This window comes from Ambystoma mexicanum, chromosome 2p (genome assembly GCF_040938575.1).
Source record: "Ambystoma mexicanum isolate Mex_15411 chromosome 2p, UKY_AmexF1_1, whole genome shotgun sequence".
NCBI lineage: Eukaryota > Metazoa > Chordata > Amphibia > Caudata > Ambystomatidae > Ambystoma > Ambystoma mexicanum.
Window position 1 is genome coordinate 638,836,161 of NC_090923.1, and position 16,984 is coordinate 638,853,144.

The following is a 16,984-nucleotide window of genomic DNA, read 5'->3' on the forward strand; positions in this document are numbered from 1 at the left end:
TATCATAAGCAACTTAAATAGTTGTTAAAAAAAGTGCACAATAAAGACTTGTAATCCATGCTATGCAATTGCCATTCTAAATGACCCTCAGTTGGGTATGATTACATATATAATTTTAATTCACAAAAATACGAAAAACTCAGGGTCTGTGTTAAGGCCAAAATATACTGTTCTGTATTTACAGATAAGACAAAACTCTATTTGTCTCAACCTAAGTTCTCAGTTGCCACCACAAGGTGGCGAGGATGCCTGTGTCATTCCAACAAACCGCAATTCTTTGATGTTGTCCATCTATTGATGTCTTTGCCAATGGTTGGCTAGGGGATAGTTAGCATCTTGGCTAGAAATCGTGCTTGCGTGTTCCCAGATTCTAGTCTTTAGAGCACGTATTGTGCTGCCAATGTAATGGGAACGACAAATGCAAATAATACAATAAATGACATATTTGGAATTACAGTTAATAAACCTCTCAATTTTATGAGTTCCTAGTTTCCCAAACGTAATCTCATTGGATTCAAAAGCGTATGGGCACATTGTACAGCCTCCACATTTGTGGAAGCCCGCCTTACACAAATGTTGTAACCAGTTGCCAGTCTGTGGTGTCTCTCTCATAAATGACGGACACAATATATTTCTCTATGTAGGTGCTTTGCTATATATATCTTTATCCAATGTGAGAATATGCCAATGTTTTTGCAGTATACAAAATATGGATTGGCTATCAGCTAATAAATGAATCTAGTTGCTCTGGGACTAATCTCTTGTGCTTTGGATTTAGGATTAAGTAAAGAACTCCTCGTTGTGCTCTTTCTAATGTTGCTACTGTATAGCCTTTTGCCAGAAATCTGTGTCTAATATTGCTGCATTCAGCCTGAAAATCACATTCCCTACTGCAAATACGTTTGGCTCTTATCAACTCCCCTTTAGGTATATTCTTAATCATTGTTATTTTATAGCAACTGCTGGAATGCAATAATGTGTTGAACGATGTAGGTTTCCTGAAGGTTTGTGTAATAAAACCTGTAGCAGTAATTGTTATTCTGAGGTCTAAGAAGTCAATGCTCGATGTACTTCTCGTGTGAGTGAAAGCAAGACCCCAATTGTTGGAACTTAGGTATGAAACAAATTGCACCAGTTCTGTTTCGGTCCCTGTCCATACCATGATAACATCATCAATATAATGCCTCCATAGGCGAATATGGTGCTGAAAAGTCTAATTAGAAAATACAAATTCCTGATCAAAGCTGTGCATAAATATATTGGCCAGTGCCGGAGCATAGCTTGCTCCTGTGGTAATACCAACCTTTTGAACATAATAGGACCCATTGAATAATAACACGTTGTTAGCTAACGAAAATGCAAGAAATTCCTTCACCATCTCAAGATGTTGGTAAAAAGATACCGACTTGTCCTGGAATATATAGTCCAAACTGTAATGTCAGATTGTGCTGTATGCAAGTATATAGAGCCTTGACATCTAGTGTGACAAAACTAAGATTGTCATATATTTGTCCCAAGACATTGTTGATGTTCCAGTCTTCGAATGCAGACCGGCCACCAATGCCATTTACAACTGCCGCTGGAAAAATTTGTGCGATTCGGATCCCGTTGCTTGTTCAACAGCCACGGTCCTGCATTTCCTTTTGTCACTCACCCGAAGTGGCTTGCAGATTGGGATTGGGGTTACTTGACAGCGATCTTGGTGTAAAGAATTCTTACAGTTCAATTTCTCCAAGGCTTAGTTGATATGTTCCCACCGAGGCAGTTTATTGTGGAAGCATATGAACGTTCATATGCCCTTCAATTTGAACTTGGTACTTAGATACCTGATGGGCTCACCTTTTCAGCTGACGCATTCTTGTCCGCTAAGGCTTCTGACTTTGAAGACTATTTTCTTGTTGGCAATTGTATCCACCAGGAGGGTAAGCAAGCTACAAGCTCTATCAGTAAAGCCTCCTTATCTTACATTCTCCAGGGCAAAGGTTACGACTTTCCTTTTTGGAAAAGAACATTTCAGAATGATCCTATACAGTAAAAGGCCAGGTGTATGTCCGATGTAGTCATGTGCAGTGGAAACTGTCTGCTTTGCCTGTTGTCACCACTATAGGGAGCTGTTGCCTTAGGATATATAGTGTTTCTACTATGTTAATGAAAACCTACAAAATATTTTGTTCTATTACAATAATTTACAAGAAAATATACCACATAATTTATGAACAATCTGAAAATGTCTTTCTTTACGCACTTTGGCCCATGTATATAGGCTTTTAGACTAGTATCTAAATAAAAGACTATCCTTTGACGAATTCCTAGATGTCATCACTTCTCCCCAATGGGGAGCCCATTCCTATGAGGCCAGGTAGGGGAGGCCGCTGCCTGATAGTCCCCTGGGGGTGTGTGGTACACAGCGGGAACATCTAAATGGGAGAGACTCCCCCTCTGGGGACAGGTACGAACATCCAGGGAGAATGCGGTATATTCCCCTCCCAAACACCCTTCCTAGCCCTACACATATTGTGCACCCCAGTACCATACCCAGTCACCCCATGTACATTTGTGGAACCAGTGACATAATAATTACTGGGATGAAGAAGAGTCCAAACTACCCACTGGAGACTGGTAGTACTAGTACTGAGAGGAAGAGGAGGTGTGGAGCCATGAAGATCACTTCAAGGACTAAAAGTGAGCATTCTAGTGGTTACCAACTGAGGATCTGGAAATGAAAACCAAAGAGGACGGAAGAAGTCGGAAAATCCAGCCGAAGGAGGCATCAGGTGCAAAGGATCTCCAGTGTGGGGATCCGAATCCTGTTCGGGAGCCGACGTGGATTGGAGTATCAGGTCGGTAAACTGCGAGACACTTTCTGGAGGATTTTGCAGGAGTGTAGCCACATCAACTGCTCAGAAGAAGGGAAGCTGAGCAGCCCGAGAACAGGAGACGCTGAGTGACCACAGACGCGACAGATCAGCCCCAGGAAGACCCGGCAAGGTACAGACTCCCGAAGTAATGTAACAGGCAGTACAGGGAAGATGGAGGGGGCACAGAGACAGTCACCAGGCAGGCAGAGGCAGCTCCCTCACGGTCCAGTAGCAAACAGTGAGCTACAGGCTCATTGGAGGGGCAGAAAGGTGCTAACGTGGCCCGCAAAGCATACAAGCTATAACAGGGGTAGGGGAAACACCAACAAACAGAGAAGAAGGATCTGGGACCCTCACCCAAACAAAGAGAGGAGTACAAATCATATTCCTCATGGCAGTACTTGGCAGCAGAGTGAACCAAGTCTGCCAAATTACAATGACAGAGAAATACGGGTCTAGGGCCTGCACCCAAACCAGGAGAAAGATATAAGTAATCTTCCTCGTGGCCGCACTTGGCAAGAGAGAGAACCAAGTAGGAGGAACTCAAAAAATGGAGAAGCCCAGGTCTGAGGTCTGTGACGAGTCGGAGGATCTCGTCCCTTTATTTGAGAGGAAACTCCACTCCCATACCCAAACCAAGATGCTATCTGAAAGTTCCCACGACTTCCACTTCTTGAAGTACACCAATACTGCATAAATCAATGTACTTGTGCAAACTGCAAACCCTTACTTATATGAGGAATAGTGGGACATAGGCCCCTTAAAGATGCAAGAAAGAGTCATGAAAATTGTTATGACCGCTCTAGTTTTTATCCACTGCTTATTTGCCAACAGAGCATAAAGACAGAAAAAGGACAAAGCAAATGGAACTGGAGCAGCAGTGGTCATGGACAGACATGGAGAAGCGGTAGCAGTGGGAGAGACAACCAGTGGAAGAGACGGGACGGCTTGAACGTCTCAGCTGGAAACAAGAGTTTCCATGTCGGTTGGGGGCAAGAACATGGGAGAGCTTCCCATTAAAGAGCACAACAGAAAACGCTTGCAACAGAAAATCAGAGCCTGCGAGTTGTGGCCCAAAATGGGAAAGGCAGAACGAGCCGGGGAGGTTTGGGCAAGCCCATCTCCTCTTTAGGAGGTGGAGCACCAATATCAGAATGCAGAAGGGTGTTCAATATCAAACAGGATACTATGCCCTGCCACAGCAGAGACAGAGTGCCTACAAGCAGGGAACACCTCCCAACCCACAGGCTGCAGGTGACACGCAAGTCTCTTATGAGGTCGGGTGAAGAGCATGGAGAACGAGGACTTTTTCGGCTGGTGGCAGCACTGACGATCAGTTGGAGAACAGCATCATCCCTGGAAAGCCGGTTTGGACCATGCAAGCAGCTGTGAGGCAAGCCGTGCGGTGGAGACATATTAGAAGGTACCGTATGGGGAGAAAGTAGGCTATGGCATTCAGAGTGTTTGGTGACAGGGCAGAAAGGGGGTAGAAAATAACCCCAAATGAAGATTATGAGCCCAAAGTAATATCACCCCATATGCTCCTAAAGCAACATAAGCAACTGGTGATTTTGGACATGAGAGAACCCTAGCTAAAGGGGAAATAAAAGGCAGCACAAGTAAAGACGCATATAACAAATAATACTTGGCAGGTTAGTGAACCAAGTATATTGAGCTAGTGAAACAGACACATAGACCATGGAAGGAGAGTACACCAAGGCTGTGAGTCAAACTAAAGTTCAAGAACCTTCAATAAGAAAAAGTATAAAGAGAATCAAAAGGAGTGAAAGCCATCTCTTTTTGGAATTACTGGAACTTTAATAATTTTTAATATCTTGGTTTGAAACTTTATGCTGGATAATTGTTGGAATTGGACTAAAGAAGATGTCCTAAAGAAAGGACACAAACAAAACACAAGAAAGGAGAATCAAGCTCCCTGAGCAGAGTTGAACTTTATTTTAGTAACTTTGCTTTTGAATAATAAAGGCTAGCCTGTAGGAGACCAGCCAAGAGACATTTTTTCTCCATTTGCATATTTTATTGAGTTGGAGTGTGAGGGTCGGATTAGGTTTTGGACACAGGATGAAGAACTTTTATTTCGACATTCTGGCACTGACCTTAGCTCATTTGGTGAGGAAGGGAAAACTCCTCTTAGCATCAGGGAAAGTTGGGAATTTCCCCAATTCCCACTTTTTTAAAACTTTTAATAAAAGGTTTCCAAGCAAACCCACACTCCTGTGCCTGTCTCCTACTTCCACACCCTTGCAAGACCATAGTTCTATGTGAACTGTGTCAATCCCCCTGGGCACAGTGGACTGTGAAATCCAGGATACCAGGAGAAGGGAGTCATTCTCCTGGTAACGTTGCATTTGAGAAAAGGACCAAGAATCCTGGGGAAGAGAGTCCTTCCCCCAGTCTAGTGAAAAGCCATTCTCTTGGCTAAAAAACGAAACCAACTACTAAGTCTTCAACCAGGGGAAGACAGTCATTCCCCCTGGCATTTGCAGTGAACTTTCAGAAACCAAGTGTTAGAATATTGCAGTATAATTTTGCGGACATTTTAACCAGGAGAAGAGAGGTATAACCATTGGAACATGACCGTATTTTGGTGGACACTTTTGGCCATGGCAAGGGAGTAATTCCCCCTGGTTAAGAACTTGCACCCAAAATGGTGCTGCCTCTTCAAGGAGAAGGGAGTCATTCCCCTGGACCAAGAACAGTGAAGTAACCTTCTAGTTTAGTTATAAGTGTAAGGGACAGAGTTACAGTTTTGACACATGACAGTGGACTCTTTAAGTTACAAGGAGATTCTGGCAGACCCATTCGAACTTTAGTTGAGGCAGGGAACCCCCTCATAGAGATAGGGAAAATGTGTTTTCTTCTTTATTTTCTGGGTTAATAAAAGTCTATAACAATCACCATGCCACCTGTGTGTCAGTCTCCTCCTGTACCCTTAGAATACCTACCAGTCTTTTACCCAACACATGCATCCATTCAAAAAGCAAGAAAGACTACATTGATTTGAACCCAAGAGATCAATGGCAGGGCTTGCTAAATCTATTCAACCACTAGCATAGGTGAGTAGTTTTGCATAGTCAGGTTGGTCAGCAAAGTTAATCGACCTGCAGGACTAGCAGCATTTTAAAGAATTGACAAGGCCTGAATGAGTTTTCACATAGATCCAGGGAGTTCAGGAAAGATGATCACCTGTTCATACCTCATGGAGGGCCTAAACATGGAATAGCAGCTCCTAATCAGACATTATCTAGGTGGATAATCATCTGCATCTCCGAATGTTATACTGTGGCTCAGAAAAAGGTTCCCACAGGGTTAAGGGCACGTTCCAATAGAGGTGTGGCAGCTTGTCGGCGCTTCAAAGAGGGACCCTGTCTAGGGTATTTCTCAGGCGGCTCTGTGGGCCTTTGTACACACCTCTCCAAACATTACTGACTAGACTTGATGGATTCACAGGATTCTTCATTTGGTTGTGCAGTCCTCGAAAGGTTGTTTTATTTAATGATGGTGTCTTCACTCTCATTACGCCTTTGGTTCCTTAATACTGATGTGGGAGTCTGGAGATCCGGGAGGACAACACTATTCATTTGATCAATACATTACTTACCTAGAGAAATGTGCTTACTGAAGGATGGCTCTCCCACGGATTCCTAATCACCCCCACGCCCATCTCTGCAATGCTAGCAACAAGATATGCTACTTAGAGTGGGGGAAGGGTACCAAATGAACACATTTTTGCTCCAATTGTTCCCCTGAACTGCTGAGTGTTGTAGGGTGAATGACCCAAAACCCGAACGATATAAACAATCCCAAATAGGCCAAATAATCAATGCGTCGTTTGCAAGGAAAACAATGTTTATTGCATGCAAAAATTATCAGACGGTCCCATAGACCCAAACTAACAAAGAGTTCGCCCCACCAAAGGCGTTCAATCTTTTGTAGCAGAAAACCACAAATTAACAAAACTGCATAATAAAGATTACAACATGATCCTGCACTGCCCATTGGCTAACACCTATATACAATTCTAATTATCCCCTATAGTCCATTACCCTATTGGTCACAAATTATCTAAACACATTCCCCTAAACACGTGCCCTGCTACATCGTCACTATGAGTTGATTAACTACCAGGTACATTGTTAAGATAATATATTTCTCTAACAAGTAAGGCATTCTTCGCCATCACGTGATGTGCACCCCTCTGCGTGATCCTGATCAAAGTGTGAATAGCGAGGCCACCCCAGCTTTGATAATATATGTTAGGCAGAAACCTGTGCAGTTCCCTTAGGGACCACTGCAAAAGGCTTAAGACTACATGTGTTGGCAGTAAACCCAATTGGTAGCAGTCTGTACCACCCAGATTTACCTGGTAGCTGTGGCTGAGCAGCCAGACTTCTCTCAAGAAGAGTTAGACAGTATATAGAGCATACAAGATACCAAAATACAGTAGCACAAGCAAAAACTGACCAGAGCATGGGTATAAAAGTATATAATTATGTATTTAAAAACACACTTTATAATATACACTAACACTAATATGGCAAGCAAGTTCAAACCCAGTCACTATTAACCTATATACATCCCAGATTACTTATTGAACAAGTCTTAGTTAAAACACCACTTATTTTCAGACAGAGGTGAGCGCTTAACCTAAGATGGCACTCCAATAGGTTAAAGTTAATTAAAAAGAGAGGGGAAAAGGCAGACTTAGGAAAATACACACCACCAACACTTTAAGAGAACCGGAGCAAGTCAGAAAAGGCAAGGTCTACTGAGGAGCAAGAAAGTCATAGGCCAGGCCCACTATTGGAGAAAGCAAGGCGGAATGTGTCCAAGATCACACAGTTGAATAGTACTTTTAAAGAGTCTTTGCAAATAGTTCAAAAGGGTTGGATCAAGTCAGGAAAGGTTTGATAGCAGGTCCCAAGTCACCCCAGGATAGAAAGTCAAGGATTTACGGGACACCTTGAACAGTCTGTTGCAAGGGAGACCAGGCGGGACTCAGTACCTGAAATGGTGAGAAAGCTCCAACGGGGGCAGTTGTTCCTGGCAGCGGGTGCATGTTGGTGCTTCGTCCAGGGGAAGAGGAGATCTCGACGTGGAGGGAAGCTGGAGGTCGTTGCACTGCCAGGGAAGAAACCAGCCGCGGAGTTTCCCGGTTAAAAGGTACTACCCTTTTATTCGCGGTAGTGCTGAAGCGTGTCTATCCGGCCGCCGGGGTGCTTGGCACGGGCGATTCGACCACGAGACGATCCAGGAAGGTGAAAAAGAGGGCGAACTGGTTATCCCCACCAGTACAGAGGAAGAAGACTCTCCGGGTTGAAGATCTTCTCTGTCGTTGGGAAGTGGTGAGACGATTCAGCAGGGCTCCACCGGTGGTGTCATCATTGCAGGTCGGCTCAGCTTCTCCCTCTTCGGATTCTTTGGTCCTGTGGCGACTTCTGAAGTTCCAGTCCCCAAAGCCCTGCTTTTATGCAGAAAACCCCCATTCATCAGTCCTAACTGTCACTCAAACATGTTAAGTGGTGAGCCGGGCAGCTCACCACTGGGCCAATCACACAAGAGTGCGACTCGAGTTGCCGAGGCAACTCAGTCCAGGGTGCCTAAACCCCCCTCCCACACATCCTGTAGACCCAGACAGAGTAGCACCACTTTTGGAGGCTTCTGTGGAGAAGCCCGCCAAAAAAGTGGAACAAAGGGCTCGACTTGGGTTGGAGTCACAGAGGCAAACACAAACGCTATGCCGAGTCCTGGCAAAAAGACCCAACCGGGGAATAAATGTTAAATAAATAACCCGGCGGTATTTTTAACATTACACCAATAAGTGGTGCGTTTAAAATGAATGGGAAAATCCCATAGGAAATATTCAGGTGGAATATTTCGCGTGATAACCACTGCCACCAGCCAGAAACTCGACGAGGGGGGACTGCACAGTGCCCCCTCGAAAAACAGACCATGGGGCAATCTAATTACCCCTACCAGTACTTCCACAATATGATGGTTTGTACTGGTTCTGTTCACAATTTAAGACTAGTAAAGTCAATGGTGACTTTACATGCCCTGGGAGACAGTAGTCAGTCCCAGGGTATGGAGTCTATGTTTGGGGGTCAATATGACACCCTTGTGTTACTGAACTGAGGGTGCTGTGTAACACGCTTACCAAAAACCACATGAAACCCTATGGAGTAAAAGACCCCATAGCCCATAAAACACATTACAAAGTCAAAGGATATCTCAAATCATGTCTAAGATTGGGAGAAAAAGAGTCTCACTCTTAGCAGGAGAAATAAATAAACCCCAAAAATCCAGCAAAGCTGCTGGGGGACTCACTAGGTTTGGGAAATTAGCCTTAACAGAGAATTCTCCATAACACTATACAAGACACTGTGGCATGCACAACCAGCTCCTTGCCCTTGTAGATACATTTATTGGCATCACCTCTGCTCCTCCCATTCCAAATCACAGTACAGCCCTAGTGCGACTCCTCCCTTATCTCTCTGAGAACCCAGGTGCCTATGAATGACGTCATTGGGGCACCATTCTTATGTTTGAATTTAGTTTATTTATTGATTGCTAGAGTGCAGCACATGCAGTTCAGGACCACTCTTCGAGTGAGGGCAGTAGTACTCTAGATCTTTACCAGGCCTCTTGGCATCACAGAACCCCATGTGCTGTTCACGTGAATTCAACCTTCAAAAGGCGCATCCCTACCCTTCCTCCCTGGACCCAACATTCCTTCCCCAGCTCCTCCGAGCTCTATAGCTGGACTCAATTAACTGTTATCGGCTCCTGTTACCTTGACAGCATAACTTCTCTCTGGGGGAAGGAAAGGGGACTTGTCTCAGGAGCTCCATGTTAGGCCTATTTCTCATACTTTCATAAAACTCATCCTGTAACACGCCTTAAAATTCAACATGGTGGAACTCCTGAAACCTTTGCTCCCCGACCCACCTTCACCGCATCACTTTGCTGGCTCCATCTCGCACGCCTACCTATGTCAGCTACATACTAGCACATCTCTTAAAGCAACACTGTATACAACCGCTAAATGCAAAACACATCCACATCATCCTATATTTAACCTCTGCATCTGTAACGTGAATACATTGTTGCTCTTTTTGTGTGGCCATATGGTGTTTCTAATGTGTCACAGTTAACTATACATTTCACTTGTATCCTGACACTCCCCCCTTTAGTTAATATTCCATTAACTAACCCAGCTTCCCTTCTTCTTTAATCATCATATTTGGGCAACAACACTTTGCACACATGGCATAAACTTTCCCCTCTCTGGGCATATTCTTCTGGGGTAAACATAAAGCAAGGCATACATTAGATTTAAAAAATGTATTAGCAGAGTTTGCCTAGCAAAATGTTCTTGATTAGCAAACAAACCTATTTTCTTAGCAATGCTGTACACATTTTTTTAATTTCACAAGAAATTATTTGTACACACGACAATGTAAGCATCAATATAGCGGTTCTGTATACAGCTGAAGCGATAAGTGAGATGAGCCGGGTCCTGAAAATTCTTTAAAATTCCACTTGACCTGCAAGTCGAGTAACTTAGTTTACCAACTCGACCTAAAAGAAATCCATTAGACCCATGGTAACAGATGACAATAAAGTTAAATGTGCTTTCTGTAAAATGGTGCATGTCACCACAAACCCACTTTGTTTGGCACACTGCTGCCACCCAGAGGTCAGCCATGCACAGTGAAAATTATTTGACATTTACTACAAAGTACACGCTAAATAAAATGTTCAAACATCCCCTGCAAATGGTACTTACCCTTCATAAAATCGACTCTTTTATTCAAGTTGGCGAAGAGACTTTGCGAGCCCTGGAAGAGTGCCTGTAAAATAAAAACGTTAGCTGCATGCCAGGACACATATATAATTAGAAGTCTATGAAAACAGGTTCTAATATATAATGCTATCTTAATCATAGAGCAAAGCAAGCACTGGAGGCTAAATACAGTGTATGCTAGTGCATTAGATATGTAAATGTACAGACTGGATAGAATTATTGATCACTACTTTGCATAAAAATCTAGTGAACTTATGTATTCTTTATGTAAGGGGGAAAGAAGAAAGAGACTGGATGGCGTAGCAGGCAGAGAACTGCGGAAAAATAAGTGGAATATTGTAGTTTGCAGCCATCTCACTTTCAGGGTAGCTGGCATGAACCAACAGGGTGATAAGCTAGAAGGTCAAGGGAGTAAGGGATTAGCTCATGGGTTCCAGTTGCACAAGGTATCAAACGCATTTGGCTATGTGATCATGTACTCTTTCAAAAGTGTTCACCCGTCAATATAATGCCTCTTCCCCAACAGAATGAAATATAGTTGACACTATGAGATTTAGATACACAAACATAAACTTTCCTGTAAAGCATTGAGACAATGCAATGTTTTATAGTAGCAATTCTGTAATTGTGCATTAGGTAACAAATCACATTTTTAGGAATGGAATTGCAGGAATGTCTTTTAAAAAAAAGAAAGTGAACACATACCTGTCTTTGCCATACAGGATATAGTTAGCTTAATAAACGTTTCATCCTAATTACTACTGGTTAGCAATTATTTGAAAAATAAAATTAAACATACTTGCCTAGCACTCCCACACAGGCCTCTGGCACTTAAGATTGGAGACTACTGCACTCTCTCTCTATTAGCCCCTTTGGACTTACAGAGAAAAGAGTGGAGAGAGCTCTGAAGGCAGGAGAGGAATGCAGGGCCAGCTGTGCTTTCATTGAACAGTGAAACTTAAATAGCTAGCTTTGCTACATAAGTGCCAATTTAATTAGCAAACCTACAAAGTTGTATAGCAAATTGCTATGTGACACTGTTTATGTTGTGCCTTGTAAAGCCATCCCCTTCTCCTGCCAAATCTACCCAATGCTCCACATACTTTTCTGTATCAGGTGGGGGGTGGGACAGCAACCCTGAGGGACCACCTGTGTTCTACTCTTACCATCCTATCCTCTATTTTACCATTCCACTTGTCGGTCTATATTGTGACGAATCCCTGGATGTCGTCACTTCTCCCGTAGGGGAGCCCCTTTCAGTGAGGCCAGGAAGGTGAGGCCGCTACCCGATAGTCCACCTGGGAGTGGTACACAGCAGGTGAATCTCATGGGGAGGGAAGCCCTGGTGAGAACATGGTATCCCCATGGCCAACCTAACCCTGACACACCCTCCTACCCCCCTCCCACCGGCACCTCCTAGTGTACCCATGTACATTTGCCATACCAGCCACCTAAGAAGTACTGAGATGAGGAAGAGTGTGGACTCCTAAAGGGACTTATATCCCTTCTGTACTGAGACCGTTAAACACAAACTGACTCACTGGGAGTCCTCAACATCAGTACTGGGACGAAGAAGAAGTGCTGAATCATAAAGTTCACCTCTTCTGAACGGTCTAGTTGTTATAATATTCCTATTGGCTGAGCTACCATTAAAACAGAAGAGGAACCGAGAGATTCGAACCCTGTACAAAGGAAGGAACAGCAGAGGATGAGAAAGATACCACCTGCAGTTACGTCGCCAGAAGGCCAGTTGTGGAAAGGCTGGAGCGGGTGACAGGATGCAGAGCAGCCAGCTGAGCGAGAAGACTGGAGTGTGGGGACCACCTGGGCCATGCAGCGTCAAAGCAGGGAGCTGCTGCGCAGCTGCTGCAGTCCCTGGAACGATCGGAGGAGGCCAGGAGGTCTCTGGCAACTGCTGTAGAACGGCTGCAGCCCATTGAACAATCAGAGGAGGCCCGGAGGCCACAGAAGCTGCTGCAGAGCCGCCACAGTCCCTGGAAGGATCAGGAGATGCAAGAGAGGGGAATCGAAGCCTGTACACAACCACAAGACACAGGTAAGCACCCAGAAGAGGGTGAGGGGACTGGGACGGTTGTGGAGACCCCCAAAAGAGAGAAAAATCTTTGCAAAAAGGGTCTGGGACCCAAACCGGCAAATACAAAAAAGGGTCTGGGACCTGAGAGAGAGAAGCCTATGCCAAAAGGGTCTGGGACCCGAAAGGAGAGAAGGAAACAAGTACAAAAAGGAGTCTGAGACCCATGACGAAGAAACAAACTAATAAGGAGCGTCTGGGACCCCATAAGGGGCAATTCCTGGCAGGATAGTGACCGGGTGTAACTCCTGAGGAACAAGAGGAACTGAGAAGGGTCTGAGACCCACAGCCAATGATGAATTGCCTCTGGGATCATCATCATAGTGACAGTACCGGGAAGGGTTGTGAACCAGATAGACTGTCAACACAGTGAACACTGGAGATCCTGAAGAGCAATTTGAGAAATGCCAGTGGAAGGGAGGCATACCCCTTGGTATTATAAACATTGGTGAAAAGGCCAAGAGAAGGGAATCATTCTCTTGCCATCCCTAGGAGCTTGAGAAAGGCCAGGGGAAGGGAGACATACCCTTTGGCCATATGAACATTGGTGAAAAAGCCAAGAGAAGGGAGTCATTCTCTTGGCATCCTGAAGAGCTTTGAGAGAGACCAGGGGAAGGGAGACATTCCCCTTGGTCTTGATGAACATTGTGGAAAGAAACAAGAGGAGGGAAGTGTCCTCTTGACTTTGTGAAACATCTGTTAAAGGCCAGGAGAAGAAAGACACTTGTCCTGGCATTGTGAGATCATTGTGAAACCAAAGAAAGGTCGGGTGGGGGGAGTCAACCTCCTAATGCTGTGAAGCTACAAGACTTTTGGTTTTGTGTTTTTGCTGGAATACACTAAAAGAAACCTTTTGAGACTTTTGATTTATATTCCTGGAGAACAATTTTGTTTGCTTTACCCAAAACTGAACTTTGGATTGTTGTCCAGAAGAAGGGAGATATTCTTCTGGACCAAGACGACCACCCCTTTTTCTTAGTTGAGTTAATAGTGTATGGGATGGAATTAGGCTTTTGACAGAGGATGGTGGACTCTTTGCTTTAGACTTACATCCTGACAATTTCCTTAGTATTAGTTGAGGCAGGGAAACCACTCTTCGATCTAGGGTCAGATAGGATTTTCTTTTATTTGCGCACTAATAAAAGTCTATAGCCAAAAACATGCCACCTATTTGTCGGTCTTCTACTTCTATACCCTTAAAGTGAGTACATGTGTTTTGTGAGGGGAACAACTGTACCTGTTGCCTTTTTGCCGTGATATTTTGCGTCCACAGCCATTTTTGCTGTGATTTTAACACATGGAACCGTCAAACAGCTGAATCAGTTTGTCGACCCGTCTGGAGGGAGGCCCTGCGGTCCTGGAGTTGTGCAGTTTACTGGCACCTGATCTGTGCGGGCATCTGGAGTGGGACCGCTGTTGATGGGCGATCCGCCCTGGTGCCACTGCAGGCCAGTTCATTGCTGGGAGCTTGTGATGCAGAGTGTGCTGGCGGAGAGTTGGATCCGCTGGACTCCACAGGGATCTTGTGCTTGTAGCATGGCATGTAAGCTTAATTGCCTGCCTGTGGTGCTCAGAGGACTGGGAGTGTGTGGCGAAGCGGCCCTGTTAGTGCAAGTACTCAGAATCATTAAGGCTGAATGAAATGGGTGATTTGCTGACTGTAATTCTGTAAGGCTAATTGCAACAACTTAAACCCTGAGTGGAGTGAAGGCAAACCTCCACCACAATCTATGCATATGGCAGTTTGATTCCCATCCTCTCTGAGATCACACATGGCCCGCACTGCGTTAGCATCCAGATCTGTGTTATCAATACTGGCATAGCCATGCTCCTGAGCTGTGTCACGTCAGCAAAGCTGCACCTCATACACGTTACCAGTGCTGTATGGTTGTGTAAACTCAGGGTCCCCTTGGAAGAATTTGCCTCGGTTTTCAAGGTCATAGGCTGGGAACGGACTCACCACCCAGTGCTTGGGTAGTGGAGTAGTGCTTGGTGTGCACGCCCCCTCTTTTCTGTGCCGACACCGCAGAGATTGCTATGTTCAGACGAGAGACAGCTGTTGATCTGCGTGGCCTGTGATGGATGGCTGGCATTAGCTGCAGGCCTGGCTGGAGCACCTTGTTTTGGGAGTGTGGTGGAAGTTGTGTGATCCAGTTCACTCTCAGTGAGTGGCAGTGGGGTCAGAACGGCGTGCCACAGTCTTGCCCGGCTGGGAGCTTCTTCATTGCTGCCCCGGGCTATTTGCTGTTGGGAGTGCCCCTGGACTGTCTGAGCTGGCAGCGATATTCTTTGCACCTTGGCCCACCGCATTGCCTTGAAGGTGGTGCTGGGGGTACTCTGGCCTTGCAGTGAATGGGGGAGCCGAGGGCATTTTGAGGGTTTATCAACTCTCTTAGGTCGTCGGCGGTTTGGCCCTCCTGTGGGGGTGAGTGTGCGGGGGGCCTTGCCACAGGTCTGGGTTGCTGTGGGTGGATTGCAATTTTTTTCTAATTGAATGGCCCCCGACTTGCCTCAGTAGCTTTGCAAGGACTCCCTGCACCTTCAAGTGATTACCCTGGCTGTGTTTACCCTGCTTTCCTGATTAAAGGGTGTCCTCCAGTCGTGACCTCATTATCTTGTGCACAGCATTTCCAACAAAGCCAAGGCACCAATCACACCTGCCATTTCTGCATAAGGAAACTCCGGCTGCTAGTAAACCCACAATGGCAGGGCCTGGGGCGGTCGTACTAGCGAATGAGGAGGACCCGTCTCCTGAAGGTTTGGGGCAGGAGACAGCAGCCTGCAGCTCCTCTTCTGACTTAGCTATCGTTTTGGCTCAAATGAAAGCTTGGTTCAACTTGGGGAACTCCAAACTGGATGGATTAGTATACAAGGTGGACAGAATGCAGGAGCGTATAGAGAAGAAGTGACTTTATCTCTGAGGCGGAGCACAGGATTGGTGCACCGGAGGACACAAGTGCAGAAGTGTGTCAGACCCTCTGTTCACAATAGCAGCATGTGAAGAATTTTATGGAGAAAAATGAGGATCTTGAGGCAAGATCCTGCAGAATCAACATTAGGGTGGTGGGGGTTCCGGAAGTAGTGTCGTCCTAGAATATGGCCCTGTTTATGGAGAACTTTATATGGGAGGTGCTGTTGGATCCCCTGCTCTTGTCCCAATTCTTGGTTAAAAAGGGCCCATCGTGTTTCCCCTCAGGTCCTCAGGCTGGGTTGGAGCCTGCACCTTGTGATTGCGCACTTGTTGAATTACAGGGACCGCAATACGATACTCCGAAGGGCCCGTGAGCTTGGAGACCTTCATTACAAGAAAGCAAGTTTCTACTTTTACCCTGACTTCACTCCTTCGGTAGAGAGGGCCTGTCCTTATTTTTTGGCGACAAAACGCTTCGTCCGTGAGAGAGGACTCCAGTATGCCATGCTCTTATCCTCCGAACTATGAGTTATTCATAACAATAAGACCTTCTTTTTCTTTGACCTGGCTGAGGTTCAGAACTTCCTTGAGTCTCTGCCTAAGGGTTGTTCTTGGTAGTGTTGGGGTTCTTGATATGACAGGAGTTCACGGGTGGCCACTATGTATTGTATTTGCTTGCATGCTTTTTCCTGGTAGGCTGCTGTTCTGTGTTCTGTATTACGGGTGTGCAAAGATGACTATTCATGTATGATTTTGGTGGTTTTCCACTGTCTATTTTCTTTTTGAAATGTTGGTTGGTGTTGTTACTAATAATTATGTAACGTTGTCGCTGAATAGCTGTGCCATGTACTTTTTGCCTTCTCCTCCTGCTGGCTTTCATCGGCCAGGTCACTGAGTCCGACAACCTTGGGATGTTACCCTGGCTGCTGTGTTAGGAGGGGCGTTATGGGGTGGATATTTCACTGCAAGTTGGGGTATGGTGGTGTAGGAGGGGGTGGGAATGGTTTTTGGTGGGAAGTTTGGGGGTTATTTTGAAACTGATTCACATCTGGTCGTGGTGTATGATGGATTGCTGGATACGCATCCGACACAGTATGTGTTGGCTAGGGTGTTTAGCCTGTTTTGGGGATTTGCACAGCCCCCCACAGTTGCCTCGTTGTGACTTATATCCACTTCCCTTAGGCAGTGGACACTTTTGAGATCTTGAATTGGAATGTGCAGGGGTTGCATAACCCTAGGAAAGTGCGAAAGGTGGTGAGCTACTGTGAATGGCATGGGGCCAAAATTGTGCTATT

The 16,984-nt window shown here is 45.3% G+C and overlaps 1 protein-coding gene and 1 long non-coding RNA gene across 4 annotated transcripts in view; one reads left to right on the forward strand and one right to left on the reverse strand.

Moving 5' to 3' along the window:
* The window catches only part of LOC138566635 (uncharacterized), a 37,424-nt gene extending 26,689 nt beyond the window's left edge, over positions 1-10,735 (reverse strand). Inside the window, exon 1 of the long non-coding RNA XR_011301984.1 lies at positions 10,669-10,735. This is a non-coding gene — a long non-coding RNA (uncharacterized lncRNA). The remainder of the gene's footprint in view (positions 1-10,668) is intronic.
* LOC138566633 (acylamino-acid-releasing enzyme-like) overlaps positions 1-16,984 on the forward strand; it is a 1,029,593-nt gene that overhangs the window by 979,645 nt on the left and 32,964 nt on the right. The gene's annotated exons all lie outside the window — the stretch shown is intronic.